General features: G+C 46.6%; 2 long non-coding RNA genes across 7 annotated transcripts in view; both read left to right on the top strand.

The window, feature by feature from the left end:
* LOC311432645 overlaps window positions 1-15,082 on the top strand; it is a 34,063-nt gene that overhangs the window by 7,525 nt on the left and 11,456 nt on the right. Inside the window, exons 3-4 of one of the 5 annotated variants that reach the window (XR_014690206.1) lie at window positions 5,357-5,538; window positions 6,929-7,972. The exons of 1 other annotated variant lie outside the window; for it this stretch is intronic. This is a non-coding gene — a long non-coding RNA (uncharacterized lncRNA). 3 more of the 5 variants (XR_014690208.1, XR_014690207.1, XR_014690209.1) reach the window with 3 other exon arrangements.
* LOC311432653 lies at window positions 10,360-14,674 on the top strand. Of its 2 annotated transcripts, XR_014690220.1 has the most exons (6): window positions 10,360-10,399; window positions 10,509-10,644; window positions 11,358-11,487; window positions 11,678-11,716; window positions 12,394-12,539; window positions 13,719-14,674. It is a non-coding gene; the product is annotated as an uncharacterized lncRNA (long non-coding RNA). The 2 variants fall into 2 exon arrangements; XR_014690221.1 differs by lacking the exons at window positions 10,360-10,399; window positions 10,509-10,644 and adding an exon at window positions 10,991-11,170.

Genomic DNA, 15,082 nt, shown 5'->3' with positions numbered 1-15,082 from the left:
TTTAATCACATTAATGATTTCTGAATAAAACAATTGTAATTATTAAAGCCAGGAATGGAAGAATGGGGGCTCGCTTAATCACGTTAAAATAGATACTGCTAAGTGTCTTTGCTTACCACTGTGCAAATTAACTGAAACAAGGAGTCTCGGGGCCCCTCACAGAGGATGATTCCAGACAGAATGGGGAACCTGTCTCAAAAACCACTTGAGACCAACCTTGTGGATTGGACAAGAGCCAAGGAGCAGCTGAGTCTGTACAAGGCAGGGGGTCAGCTAGTGGTGATGAAGGGGAGTTATCGGACTTCATCCCCATGACTCCCCAACGACCACCACCAGAAGGCACTGTGCAAGCACAGTTGGGAGGAGTTTATGGTGACATTGTATAAACTCATTTTAGGATAGAATAAATCTTTCAGGGCAAGCAGGTGATCAGGCCCAGTCAGCATGGGTTTATGAAAGGCAGGTCCTGCTTGATGAACCTGATCTCCTTCTATGACAAAGTGACGTGCTTGGTGGATGAGGGAAAGGCTGCGGATGTGGTCTACCTTGACTTCAGCAAGGCTTTTGACACAGTTTCCCACAGCATTCTCCTCAAGAAACTGGCTGCTCTTGGCTTGGACTGGCATACACTTCATTGGGTTAGAAACTGGCTGGATAGCCGGGCCCAAAGAGTTGTGGTGAATGGAGTCAAATCCAGTTGGAGGCTGGTCACTAGTGGCGTTCCCCAGGGCTCGGTGCTGGGGCCGGTCCTCTTTAATATCTTCATCAATGATCTGGATGAGGGCATTGAGTGCACCCTCAGTAAGTTCACAGATGACACCAAGTTAGGTGCGTGTGTTGATCTGCTCAAGGGTAGGAAAGCTCTGCAGGAGGATCTGGATAGGCTGGACCGATGGGCTGAGGTCAACTGTATGAAGTTCAACAAGGCCAAGTGCCGGGTCCTGCACCTGGGGCGCAATAACCCCAAGCAGAGCTACAGGCTGGGAGAGGAGTGGTTGGAAAGCTGCCTGGTGGAGAAGGACCTGGGAGTGATGGTTGACAGTGTGTGGCCAGCAGGTCTAGGGAAGTGATTGTTCCCCTGTACTCAGCTCTGGTGAGGCTGCACCTCGAGTACTGTGTTCAGTTTTGGGCCCCTCGCTACAAGAAGGACATTGAGGTGCTCGAGCGAGTCCAGAGAAGGCTGACAAAGCTGGTGAGGGGTCTGGAGAACAAGTCTTACGAGGAGCGGCTGAGGGAGCTGGGCTTGTTCAGCCTGGAGAAAAGGAGGGTCAGGGGTGACCTTATCGCTCTCTACAGGTACCTTAAAAGGAGGCTGTAGCGAGGTGGGGGTTGGTCTGTTCTCCCACGTGCCTGGTGACAGGACGAGGGGGAATGGACTTAAGTTGTGCCCAGAAAGTTTTAGGTTGGATGTTAGGAAGAACTTCTTCACCAAAAGGGTTGTTAGGCATTGGAACAGGCTGCCCAGGGAAGTGGTGGAGTCACCGTCCCTGGAGGTCTTTAAAAGATGTTTAGATGTAGAGCTTAGTGATATGGTTTAGTGGCGGACTTGTTAGTGTTAGGTCAGAGGTTGGACTCGATGATCTTGAGGTCTCTTCCAACCTAGAAATTCTGTGATTCTGTGATTGTAGCTAAAAATGTAATGAGAACAAAATATATAACATCTTGTTATCTGTTGACCTTCAGTTATGCTGAAACTTGAGCTAACTTGAGCCAACTTGGCATTCCTGCGGCTTGGAAAAACAACCAATTCAGCCAACTCGGCATTCTTTAGCAAAAGGTGAAAAGTACACCATGAGGAAGACCTACGGTTATTGTTTTGCTGTATAAATACAAGATAGTTTGTCACTTTGAACATGCACATTAGGCGGAAGGATCCCCCATGCATCCAGTGCTGATAATAAAAGATACCTTGTCACTTTGAAATTTTGGCATTGTTCTTTGAATCAATCTGGCACCCCAGATGGGACACCCACTCTGCCGGACTGCAGGACCTGCTGGGAATGGGACTCCCTAGGGTACCTCTGGGATTTCTCGGAGGGACTCCTTGACTCAACGGATCGCTGTGGAGGCAGACAAGGACCCCATTGCTGTAAGTGACAGTATTCTTTATTTTGGTTTTGGTTTGTTTGTTTGGTAGACCGGTCATTTGAAACCGCCCATAAGTCAGAAGATAAAAGGTCTGCAGAGTGGTGTATACTTTTGTGGCTACCACCTTAAGTATACATGTACGTTTGATTTTGTTGGCATTCAATTGCCATTTGGAACCTGGTAAATTTGCTTATAAGGTTCATTTGTTATAGTGTTACTTATTTTGGTTTTCTGACTCATCGCATATGGAATTTGACTCTGATTATTGTTATTGTGATTTTGGCTATATTCTTGGAAATAATAGTAGGTTCTTGGCGTTGCTATAGAAAGATACCTGCATGCTGCATTTCATAAGTGCATATGGTTGCACACTGGAACAGGCTCCCCAGGGAAGTGGTCACTGCACCGAGCCTGTCTGAATTTAAGAAGAGATTGGACTGTGAACTTAGGCACATGGTCTGAACTTTTGGGTAGACCTGTGCGGTGTCAAGAGTTGGACTTGATGATCCTTAAGGGTCCCTTCCAACTCAGGATATTCTATGATTCTATGATTCTATGATTCTATGATAAGTGATAAGTGTATTCTGAAAGTGTGAACTGGGAAAATGGGAGAACAGCAAAGTGGTGGGATTTTAAAGAAAAGCCCTTTAGGACGTGTTTTGAGTCATTGGAAGGATATTGGAGGATCTGCTGCTGGAAACGTGAACAGGTAAACATTGATAAAATATTGTTATCAATGGTGGCTGCTTTATAAGCTGGAATGTGGAGAAAAGTGGCCCCTAAATGGAACTAATAATTATAATACCATATTATAGTCAATGTTGTTTTTGAGAAGGAGAACAGGATGAAATGTTGGATACTGATGTTGTTTCAGCATCTTGGAGGGAAAAGGTACGGAATTAAGTTGGCCCCTGACTGAGCCTTTGATGTTGGCATTAGAAAAGTACAGGCTGGAGAAAGATAAAGGAATTGTTAAAAGGGTTGTTGAAAGTGTTAAAGGTGTTTGAAGTTGAATGAGCAGGGAAAGAGGATGTAGGAATGTTAATAGTTCTGCCTCAGCCCGAGGCTGAGATCTCAAAATCAGGGGTGTTAGCCCTCTGGGGCAAAGGAATCATGATGGGTCCAAGACAGTTGTCATGGAAACAGAAAACCGGAGTTCATGTGCGAGCTCAGATTGCCAATGGGACTGCTCAGGGAATTGTGAACAACTGCATTCCCCTGACAGACCCCTACTGAGACCCTAATCATCCTGAAAATTATGAACAGTTAAGTAAATACTAAAATCTGGTTGAATTGGGAATTGAGAATATGCTTCCGACAAGGTCCAAAAGAAACCCCTATGGAATTTTTGGACCAACTCTGAAATGTAATGGAAGAAAAACAAAACAAGCAAAAAAATGATTTGGACCTAGCTTTGTAGGACAAATTGACTAGCCTTTTCCTAGGGTAATCATCGGCCCCTGATTTCAACAGGAATAACGGGGACCTGGGGAATCTACCCTAGCAGATCCTCCACTGGTTATAATGAAGTTAGGGGCGGAATGGAAGTGAAATTTCTTGTTGATATGGGGGCAACGTATTCGGTTCTAAATCAAGTATTAATGCCTTTATGGAATGATTATGTTAGGGCAAAAGGTGCAACTGATCAACCTGAAAAGGCATATTTTTGTGAACCTTTGAAGTACAAGTTAGGGAAACAATGGGGCATACACAGATTTCTATATATGCTTAACTCCTCATGGGCACTCTTAGGTAGAGATTTATTAGAGCAATTAGGAGCAGAAATTGTCTTTGAAAAAGGGAAAATGGAATTAAGGATAGGAGAAGAACAACTAATGAATGTGTTGAGCTTGTCACTAATACAAACTGACCCTAAAAGTGAAATACCCTTAGAGATCACAGATCAAGTATATCCAGGAGTTTGGGCCACCAAAGTCCCTGGAAGAGCTAAAAATGTGACCCCAATAATTATTAAATTAAAGCCAGGAGAGAAACCCGTTAAGGTTAAGCAATATCCTTTGAGGATGGAAGATAGGAAAGGAATTAAAGAAATAATTGATAGATTTCTACAGTATGGATTATTGGTTGAATGTGAATCGGAATACAATACACCCATATCTGCCTTTTTAACAGGCAGATGAAAAAGCTATAGGCAAGTTCAGGATTTGAGAGCCGTAAATAAAATCACCGAGGATATACATCCAGTAGTGGCAAACCCTTATACTTTGCTAACTAAATTAAAGAATAGTCAAGTTTGGTTTACTGTACTGGATTTAAAAGATGCCTTCTTCTGCCTAGCCTTAGCCACAGAAGGCCAAAACCTATTCGCCTTTGAATGGGAAAACCATGACTCAGGCAGAAAGACACAGCTTATGTGGACAGTACTACCTCAAGGATTCAAGAATAGCCCCACCATTTTTGGAAACCAATTAGCAAAGGAACTCGAGACTTGGATGCCTCTGGACACTGAAGGGGCTTTGTTACAATATGTAGATGATCTCTTAATAGCTACTGAAACTAAAGAGAGTTGTATTCAATGGACTATAAGTCTCCTTAATTTTCTGGGTTTAAATGGATATCGAGTCTCTCAACAGAAAGCCCAGCTAGTTCAACAATGCATGACCTATTTGGGATTTGAAATTTCGGGAGGACAACGAGAACTAGGAACTGAACGTAAGGAAGTCATTTGCTGGACTCCAGAACCCCAAACGGTAAAGGAGCTATGAACCTTTTTAGGAATGACAGGTTGGTGTCGCCTTTGGATTTATAATTATGGACTAATGGTAAAGCCTCTATATGAATTGATAAAGAGTAATCAGTCAAAGTTAGTCTGGACTGGAGAAGCACGAAAAGCCTTTAAATGAGAATTGATGCAAGCTCTGGCTTTGGGATTACCGGATCTCTCAAAACCCTTTTGGTTGTTCTCTCATGAGAGACAAGGGATAGCTTTGGGTGTACTAGCACAAAGATTGGGTCCCTATAAACGAGCAGTAGCTTACTTCTCTAAACAATTAGATGAAGTAAGTAAAGGATGGCCCGGATGCCTTTGGGCTGTTGCAGCTGTTATCAATATACAAGAAGCTTGGAAGTTTACAATGGGACAGAGAATGACAGTGTTAGTCTCCCATAAGGTCTCAGCAGTTTTGGAACAAAAAGGAAACCATTGGCTTTCACCACAGAGGTTTTTAAAATATCAAGCAATATTAGTAGAACAAGATGATGTGGAAATTGTGGTCACTAACATCGTAAATCCAGCTTCTTTCCTTAGCAGAACTCTGGATGAACTCATAACCCATGATTGCATAAAAACAATGGAGACTGTATTCTAGTCGACCTGATCTTAAGGAAGGACCTTCAGAAGATGCTGACGAATCTTGATATACTGATGGAAGCAGCTTTGTGTAAAAAGGACAACATAAGGCAGGGTACGCCGTTACAACCACTCAACAGGTAATTGAGTCCAAACCATTACCCCCTGGGACGTCCGCCCAGAAAGCAGAGATAATTGCTCTTACATGAGCACTGGAACTAGCAGCAGGAAGGAAAATAAATATTTGGACAGATTCTAAATATGCATTTGGCGTGGTACGTGCTCATGGAGCAATTTGGAAAGAACATGGATTGCTGACTGCTCAGTGAAAACACATAAAGTATGCTGAAGAAATTTTAAAATTGTTAGAGGCTGTAAAACAACCAGAAAAGGTAGCTATCATGCATTGTCGGGGACACCAAAAGGGGAACACTGATTTTGAAATTGGAAATCGATTGGCAGAGGCTAAGCAGGCAGCTGAAATAACCGAGGTGAAGGCATTGTCTTTGATACCAGACAGTAAAATCCAAACTATATCCAAATTACACAAAAGAAGACTTAAAATTAATTGAAGATTTGAAAGGTAAAACGAAATCAGATGGATGAGTATATTTAAACGATAACCGCATAATAATACCCTCTAATTTGACATGGCCCATAGTTCTTAACAGAACATGATAAAACACACCGGGGAGCTGGCACACTGCATAAGAGCCTGAGTCAGACATTAGTGGGACGAAATTTATATACAACAATAAAACAAGTAACTCAACAACGTAGCATTTGCTTACACGATAACCCCAATACCGAGAATAGAATAAAATTGGGAATAATTGGTAAAGTAAATTATTAAGGGCAACAGTGGCAAATTGATTTTTCAGAACTCCCTAGAAAAGGGGGGTATCGTTATTTACTGGTTCTGACTGACACGTTTTCAGGAAAGCCCAAAGCCTTTCCCTGTTGAACAAACAAAGCAAGAGAGGTGGTTAAAGTCTTGTTAAACGAAATAATACCATGCTTTGGGATTCTAGTAGCAATGTCTTCTGACAGAGTTTCACATTTTTGTGTGCAAGTAGTACAACAGACAAGTAAGATTCTGAAGACAGCTGCATACTCTTATAGACCGCAGACAGGTAACCATTTAATTAAACAGCTAAAATTGGACAAGAAGCTAACTTGTCACGGCCTCGATCCCTCCCTTTAGCATTACTTGGAATCAGAGTTAAACCTAGAATAAAAGGTAATTTGAGTCCCTTCAAAATCTTATATGGAAGGCCGTATCAATTTCTATTTAGTGGAGAGGACCTAACACAGTTAGGATCAGAATATTTATATGCTTATATAACTGAACTTCAGAAACAATTAAATAAAGTACATAAATTTGTTTTAGGGACCAAGGCTAGAGGGTTGGATCAACCAATCCACCCCTTTAAGCTCGGGGATTGTGTGTGTGTATATGTGTGTGTGTATATATATATATGTGTGTGTGTGTGTGTGTGTGTGTATATATAAATAAAAAGACTTTTTCAGGACAACCCCTAGAGGAAAAATGGAAGGAAAGTGGACGGGACCATACCAGGTATTACTGACAACACACACGGCCATTAAGATTAAGGAGCAAGCAGTTTGGATCCACAATTCAAGGGTAAAGAAGGCCCCGGCGAGGATATGGACCACCACTCCAATTGGACCAACAAAATTATGGTTTTCCAGATCCTAATGATTGCAGGGGTGTGGTTCTTGGATTTGGGGTGGGCAGCTTGGGATGAGAACTCACACCTGTCCCTGATACAAACAATATCTCAAGTAATCAATAAGACGAACTGTTGGGTATGCACCCATCTGCCACAGCATGGGAATAAGGGTGTATCGTTAATCGGGATACCCTCGCCTGCAAACTTATCTTGGACTAATTTGTGGGAAAACGCATCTTGGGGTCGAAAATACGAAGAAGTTTTGGAACTAGAAGTTAGTAGCTTTGTGCCGTTGGAATCTTACTATGTATGCGTACAAAGGTGTAACCCGCCTAAGGGTATGGGAAAACAGGATTGTATAAATACAGGTACTACTTACGTGGGGAATCAGACATCTTGTAATTGAACAATTGATATTAGTACAACTAGCAGTTGGGCAAATTCAACCAGCTGGCCAGTACCAGAAGGAAAAGGGTGGTATTGGCTATGCAATGATACAGCCCATAAGGTCTTGCCCGAGAATTGGAAGGGAACTTGCACTCTTGGAGCGGTAGTCCCCAGTATGACAGTACACGATGTAGTGCCTCGAGCCTACTTGAGAAATCATATCCGGAGAATCAGAGGAAAAATTAACAATCCATTGATAGAGAGACACACCCCTTTTCATAGTTTTGTGCGATGGTTTATCACATGGTTAGGAGTGAGTGAATTGGAAAAGGCAACAGTTAATATTTCTGCAATTATAGAGAAGTTAGAAAACAAAATTCTGGATGCTATAAAGGCTCAACAAGAAGAGAGACCTAGTTTATCACAGGTAGTATTACAAAACCGGATGGCCCTAGACTTGTGATTGGCCACTCAAGGGGGAGTCTGTACAGTAATAAACACAAGTTGTTGTATGTATGTAGATCACAGAATCACAGAATTTCTAGGTTGGAAGAGACCTCAAGATCATCGAGTCCAACCTCTGACCTAACGCTAACAGTCCCCACTAAACCATATCCCTAAGCTCTACATCTAAAATTCTTTTTTCAAATGCTTTCAAAGAAGCTGAGCTTTGTTATTGATCTGTCACATTTTACTTTTTATGGGAGCCAAAGAAAAGCAAGAAAGCAGTCAGAGTGGAAGGATCTCTAGTGACCTGGAAGAAATATGGAAGCAGACAAGGATCCTACATGAGATCAGTAAAGATGATCTTTCATATTTAGTTTAGTTTTAGTGAAATATGGAATAAGTTAACCTCCTGGTTGCCCGATTTCCAATGGTTGAAACAAGTGTTCATTGCTCTAATCGCATTAGTAGTGTTAGGAATATTTGTGTGCATGTTGTTTAGATGCCTGCTTTGTTGTGTTACTGTAAATAATGAAAGCATCTGATGCAAAAGAATTTGCATGGGAAAAGAAAAAGGGGGATTGATTAAGGAGGTATTGGGGAGGCAAGGACAGTCCCCAGACAAGGACTGTATATCTCGAAACAAGACACCGGAACTCACAATAAGGAAGCGGCAGACGGACAGAGAAACAAATGTAAGGACTATAAATCTCAAAACTGGACGTTGGAATTCATTATAAAGACACAACAAAGGGAAGAATTAGCAACAGCCAGCTCTTGCGATTAAGAAACATGCCAACTCAGCGGATTCCTGACCAAAGGTGAAAAGTACAATGTGAGGAAGACTCGGGGTCTTCCTCCCAAAGACCCCTGCCCACGTCCCAAAGGCCCCTGCCCACAGTTCTTGGGAGGCTCTACTCAGGCGCAAGGTGCCAAAAGGCTAATTAGCATGAGAAGCGAGGGAAGGCGGGGGTAGGCAATGAATATGTATAGGCGCCGGTAGAATATTGATAGATTGATTGTATAAATTCAAGACTGCTTTCTGCTTTGGGTATGCACGATAGGTGGAGAGATCCCCCCGTGCATCCAGCGCTGCAATAAAGAATATACCGCTTAAAGGAATTTCGGCTTCGATCTTTGAATCATATGGGGTTTTCAGTCCCCATCCTTCTGGTCTCTTGTCTTGAAGGAAGGCTTTTTAGGCCTCCATCACCCCAGTTCTGGCAGTGTCTTCCAGTCGCGTGTCGTGACATTTGAGTCTCTCCTTGGGTCTGGTGCAGAGCACCTGTTGTGACTTGCTGTTGCCATAGGGCTTCCCTCCGGGGGTCACTTTTTCTTGCGCCTTGTGTTGTGTGTTTTGTTTGTAGTGTTTGTGGCGTGGCTGTGTGTGTATGTGTTTGGTCTGGAGCTGTCCTGCCTGGCAGTTAGTGATGACAGCTAACGTGGCAGTGCATGGGTGTGCTAATACATTGTCCGGACTGTGTTGGCGAAGACATCTGGTCTGCCTCTGCGCACGTACTGAAGGGCAGCAGGCACAGTCATCTCTGTGGTGTTTGTCAGATGTGCGTGTGGGGGGGAAGAGTTGAGCTGCTTGTGAGCAGCTGCTCGCATAGTGCTTGAACGGTGTGCTTGAGGAGGAGGTCTGTGGAATCTTGAAAGCTTACAGATAAGGGGTTTTTGAAACTTTTATTTTTATTTCTCTCCTGTCCCCAGTAGAGCGTAAACCTTTGGAGGAACCTGTCACAGGAAAGAGCTCCTTCCGGAACTGTTCAGCGCTCCGTAGGCAGCTCGGTGACTGGCTTGGTCTACTTCTGAGGTGTGCTGAGGTATGGGGGCTGCTGTTTTGAAATGATAATATTGTAAGCGGGGTCCCTTTGTGTTGTTGAGGGATGGGTGCTAATGCTGGCAGCTGAATGATTATCTTGTGACCGTTTTCATTTGTTAAAGCTGAAACACAGTGTACAACGCGGGACTTGACCGGAGCTGCTTTTGGCAAGGTGAGCGATGAACAGATGTAGCAGGTACTTTAGGGGTGCAGTTGTCACTGCAGTTACTTAACTGCACAAAGTACAGTAAAAATCCTGTTGATATTTCAGGGGTGTTGTAGCTGGCCTAAGAGAGCAGATGGAAGCATCTGCCTCGAGGGCAGGTGAGGGAGCAGAGGTTAGGGAGCAGATGAGAGTAACTGTCCCAGCTGTGCTGTGGCTTTGGATGCTGCTTCAGCCTATGCTTTTCTTTTTGTTTCACAGGTGTGTCGCACAGGCTCAGAGGGGCCAAGCTGCACTCTGAAGAGCAGCACGGGAAGGGCGGGCTGTTTGTGAGCTGGATTGGAGCAGAACTGCCAAGTAGCACGAGGTGACTGCGAAGGGTCTTGCTTTGCAGGTGCCATGGCAGGCTCTCCACAGAAGCGGTTGAGGATTTGAGAGGAGGTTGCAGATCATCGAGGAGCGACACGTGCAGGGACGGCTTGAAAACGGTATGGCTGCTTTCTCTTCTGTTTATCAGGTGTCCCAGGCGACGTGGGCTGTGATGTTAGCCTTTAGGATCGGAACAAAGCAGGTGCTGATGGCGGTCTTCTTCGGTAGGCAAAGAGGTGCCCGAAGCCCCCTCCTGTGCAGCCTGAGCACGCCTCGCTGAGGATGAAGCTTGCTTTCCAGCAGTTCTGGAAACTGTGTTGAGGCTGAAATGCTGCGTCTGTGTTCGGGTTGGGGTTGCACCTTGGTGAGTGTAGGGATGGGTTTTAAGTGGGTGCAGCGGAGGGCCCGGCCCCAGTGTCCTGTAGTGTGTTTTGACCCATCAGCATAGCCTTTTGGTTCTCAGATAGCCTGCTGAAGGAAGTGATTTTTGCTGCGAGTGGAACGGAATTGATTTTGTTGGCGTATAATCTGTTCTGCTCCTAGATTTTTCTTTCTGCGTAAATAAAAGTTTGAGCTAATTCGAGCTGAAAAAGCTTCAGTTACTTGCTTGGTTGTGTTGTCCTTTCAATATTCAAAGCTGCAGCGAAAGCATGGGGATTGTTGCTTCTAGAAACACCCCAGTTCTCCTGTCTGCCCTCTGCATGCTGTTGAGCTAAGCCTTATAAATAAGTAAATAAACCACAGCTGCTGCTCCTCCTCTTTCTACTTTCATGTGCTTTGCCCCTCCCCTTTCCCAGGTGATTGGGTTTGGGTGCTGGGTGGGACCAAAAGGTATATGAGCCCCAAGTATGCCGTCAGAGAGCTCCTTCTGCCTGGGCTGCTCTTTGGGGGTAAGTGCTTTGTTTTTCCTTCAGTCAGTTGCCGGGTTCTCTAGGCAGGCTGGAGTCTATGGATTTCTGGAATTCTAAGGGCTTGGAATTCACTTCATAGAGGGATATGTAGCAGAGGTTGCTGGCTCACTTTTTTTTTGGGATGGTGGGATACGCTCCTGTGTTTGATCTGTATTTTAATCTCTAGATGAATCAACCCACTTGTGTAACTCTCCAGAGGACTAAAACCAGCTTGATGACATGCTACAAGAGGCTGGACCGTGTTGGTGCAGTATTACCAAGAGACTGAGCAGGGTCACCTTTTTCATCTGCAAAGGGTATGTCTGCCATTACCCCTGCCGGGGCTGCTATGCATTCATGGCCTTGTGGCATTTGTGGACTTCAGTTTGTTTGTTTGTTTGTTTGTTTTATTTGTCTGGCTCTGGTCTCTGTGTTTGAGTCCTCTGCATGTGCCGCACTGTTTGCGTATCCATTGTGGATGTGACCTTCTCTCTTTGTTTCTTGTAGCTCAGGGCGTAGGCACGGAAGCTTGAACGAAGCATGAGGGTGAGTGGACAGCAGTGGGGGCCCCGAGTTGCTCGGTGGACTGTGTGAGTCTGCTTCAGCTGTCGGGCCGGCTTTGCAAGTGCCTTGCGACAGCAGAGTACGTCTCCTGCCACGTTTCTGACACGTGCCAGACGTCAGCGGTTCCAGGGTTCCAGTTCCTGAAATGCTGGAGATGCTCGGAGCACGAGAGGAGCTGGGGCGGCTTCGGGGGGCTGGGGGAGAGGGGACAGGGGAGAGGGGGGCGGCTGCGGCGGCGGGGGGGGGCAGAGAGGGCAGCAGGAGGAGGTGCCGTTGCGTGCGCGTGGCCGACGCCCCTCTGGATTGGCTGGAGTGCTCCGTCCCGAGGCATGCTGGGAGCTGTAGTTCTGCGCTGCCGGGCGGCCACGTGGGCTCCGGGCTGCGCGGCCGGGCCGGGGCCGGGCCGGGGCCGGGCCGTGCGCGCCGGGAGGCGCAGGTTGCCGCTGGCGGCGAGCGCGGTTGCCGGCGGTGAGGCGAGCGAGAGCCTCCGGGGGTGCCTCCTCGGAGCGTCGGGCCGGGAGGGGCGGGGGGTGTTGAGGCCGGGCGCGGGTCCTCGCTGCGCTTGATCGTTGGGCTGCGCCGCGCCGCGCCTCGGAGGCTTTCCTCTCCCTGCGTCCTGACAGCCGGCTCTCTCCTTGTGCTGCGGTTCACCGGGGCAGAAGCAGCTCCCCGCCGCTAGGACCCCTGCGGGGTTTGTTGCCGAGCGAAGGTGGCGCACCGGGTAAAGCGAGGAAAGCCGCAGCTGGCGTGCTGCGGTCGCAGGGTTCTCAGGAGAGAGAGCAGCCCGTCCGTCCCGACTGCCCAGGTAAGTCGCAGCGACCTCGGGGTGGAATCAAGGCGTGCTCGTAAGCTTCCTGCAGCCCCGGCTCCAAGGCTTCATTGAATTTGCGGAAGCGCGAGCTGCTCGGCGCTGGGAAGCGCAAAGGGAAGGAAGGCACGTAGTGCCTGCCGAGTCGTAGTAGCCTCTTAGACCTAGAATGAACTGGCCTGTCAGGCTCTGTCTGTTGCTCAGTCTTTGGTACGAGAGGCTAAACTTTGTCCCGCCTCAGCTTTCGGAGTTGTCCTAGGAATAGACCGGTGCTTGCGGGGCTTTCCAGGACGCTGGTTGCGGTCAGTGAGGACAGACGTGAGAGGCAATTTCTGTCTGTCTGTCTGTCTGTCTCTTGGTTATGTCCCAAGAGTTTTGCTTGAACTGTGTGCAATAAAGGAGGCCTTGGGCCTGTACTGAGCAGCGAGAGAGAGCAAAACTCTGCGTAAGCACTGGCCGTGGCAACGTTGCTTGGGAGTTGAGCGGCTGGGGGTCTTTCCAGAGGTGGGGGGTCTTCCCAGCGGAACTCGGTACGCAGGCAGAAACGTGACCTTCGAGGTCTTTGTTTGTCTTGCGCTGCAGCTGTGGTATTTGCCCCATAACTGTATGGAGTTGCTGAATTCTAGAGGGGATGATGATAGAGACGTCCCTGGTTCAGCCTTTTTTTGCCGCAGTCCTTGCAGAAGTTGTGGAAAAATGAGTAGTATCCTTCTCTTTAAGTTCACCTTTTAAAGAGTTCTTCCTGCAGACTCCTGTCTCCGTGGTTTAGGTACGTGATTTGTGTGAAACAGAGCCAGGCTTTCCTGTTAACGAGTGCCCTGATTGAAATTCCCTGTTGTTGGAGAACAAGAACCATCAGTGGTGCTTGGCAGTTTAAAACCTCTTGGCTTACGCAAAGGCTAACTTGCCAAAGCGAATGGGAAGTAGCCTAAAGTTCAGTAAATGCGCTGAATAGAAAAGGCCGTCTTCTTGACGGGAAAAGAGCTTTGCAGAACGTGAGCTTTGTTTCCCGTAGGGCTCCCTGCTTGCCCACCTGTTCAGCGATTACTGCAGGCTTTGACTGGTCCCCTCAGGCCCAATATCGCACACGTGCTGTGCTGCAGACGGTGCCTTAGCTTCCTTGCCGTCTCGTGCTGCGTTACTTGTACCTGCGGAAAACTTACTTCAGTGTCACAGAAACCCCGTGGGAAGCGTTCCCGACTCACGCCGGTAGGACCATCCCGTCGCGGCTGGTAAAATCCAGGAGCAGGACGATGCTTGGAAGAACGTCACCTATGGAGGAGAAGACAACAGTCTCCTTCCTGTTAGGCAACAGGTTTCCAAGACTGGTTTCCCCACCCCCCTGTGCGTTTTGAAGGAGGCAGTCCCTAAGCTGATGCAATCCAACTATCCAACTGCATCTAAGATGCTGGTTGTTACTTCCATAAGCTATAAAGGAACTTAATGTGTTCTGTGTTTTTAGGTCGAGGCTCGTGTGCGTGAGTTTGGCTTGTCGCGATGGCCGGTGTAGATGATCGCTCACGTGCCCCAAAGCTCCTTGTGCTGATGCTGGATCTGCCCCACGGTAAAGGACCGCATGCTGTGTGTTCAGCTTTTCTTCCTTACCGTGTCGTCCGTATGTATGTATGTATTTACTTCTCTGAAGGAAAGGGTGGATTTTTCGTGGGTCCCTCTGTGCGCGTCTCGAACCAGGCTGCAGTAAATACGCGTAAGCGAGTAGGCTGCTGCAGCGCGTCCTGGACAGTATCAGGGTGCTACTCTGCTAGCAGTGGAGAGCTGGGTGAAGGTGCCCAGGGTAAGGGCTTGTTCTGCCTCAAGTTGAACAGAAAGTTTCAGGAGTTGAGCATCCCAGGGGATGTTTGTAGGACTGCTGTTAGACGATAAAGGTTCGGATGGCTGTCGACGAAGGGGATTTTGTTGGTTCTTTTTCGATAGCTGTTCCTGCCAAAGATCGCGTCGGTCACAAAAGGTAGTAGTAACCTTGCGGTTTCTATGTTCTGTAGCGTTTGTACTAAAATACACTGGCAGATGAATAAATGAGCAGGTACAAATACACGTGACTCTGTAGCTGAGACTAAATAACGTGCAGTTTCTTCTGTGTTTTATCTTTCAAAGCACATTGTTGCTGAGCGCCTGAGCTTTTTGCTCGCATTACCGAGGAAAGGAATGGCAGTGCTTCTTCCCCCCTCATCTCTCTTTTTTTTTTTTTTTTTTTTCCCCCCTCTCCTCTTCTTCCTCGATGACAGGGTACTCAATGTTTTCCTCGGATGTCCACGTGAAAAACGAAATAAATAAATAAATGCTGATGGTGAAGACACTGACAGAATTGGGTGACATTTTCAAGGTAGAGGAGGGGCGAAGAATGTGGAAATTCCTGGTACATTAGTGGTGCTCTGTTAACAAAACTGACGTATACGCCACTTGCTGTTCCTAGTTTTTTGGTTTGGTTTTCCTTTCAGTAGTCTCCCCGAAGGCTTTTGCGGACACACGGTGTATCTTTTCTGTTCTTCCAGTATTCGTTTGTCAGGAAAGACGACCAT

The sequence above is a fragment of the Aythya ferina genome (assembly GCF_964211825.1).
Source record: "Aythya ferina genome assembly, chromosome: 2".
In the NCBI taxonomy this organism is placed as follows: Eukaryota; Metazoa; Chordata; class Aves; order Anseriformes; family Anatidae; genus Aythya; species Aythya ferina.
The sequence above is the reverse complement of the archived record's forward strand: the minus strand, read 5'-3'. Positions and strand labels throughout refer to the sequence as shown.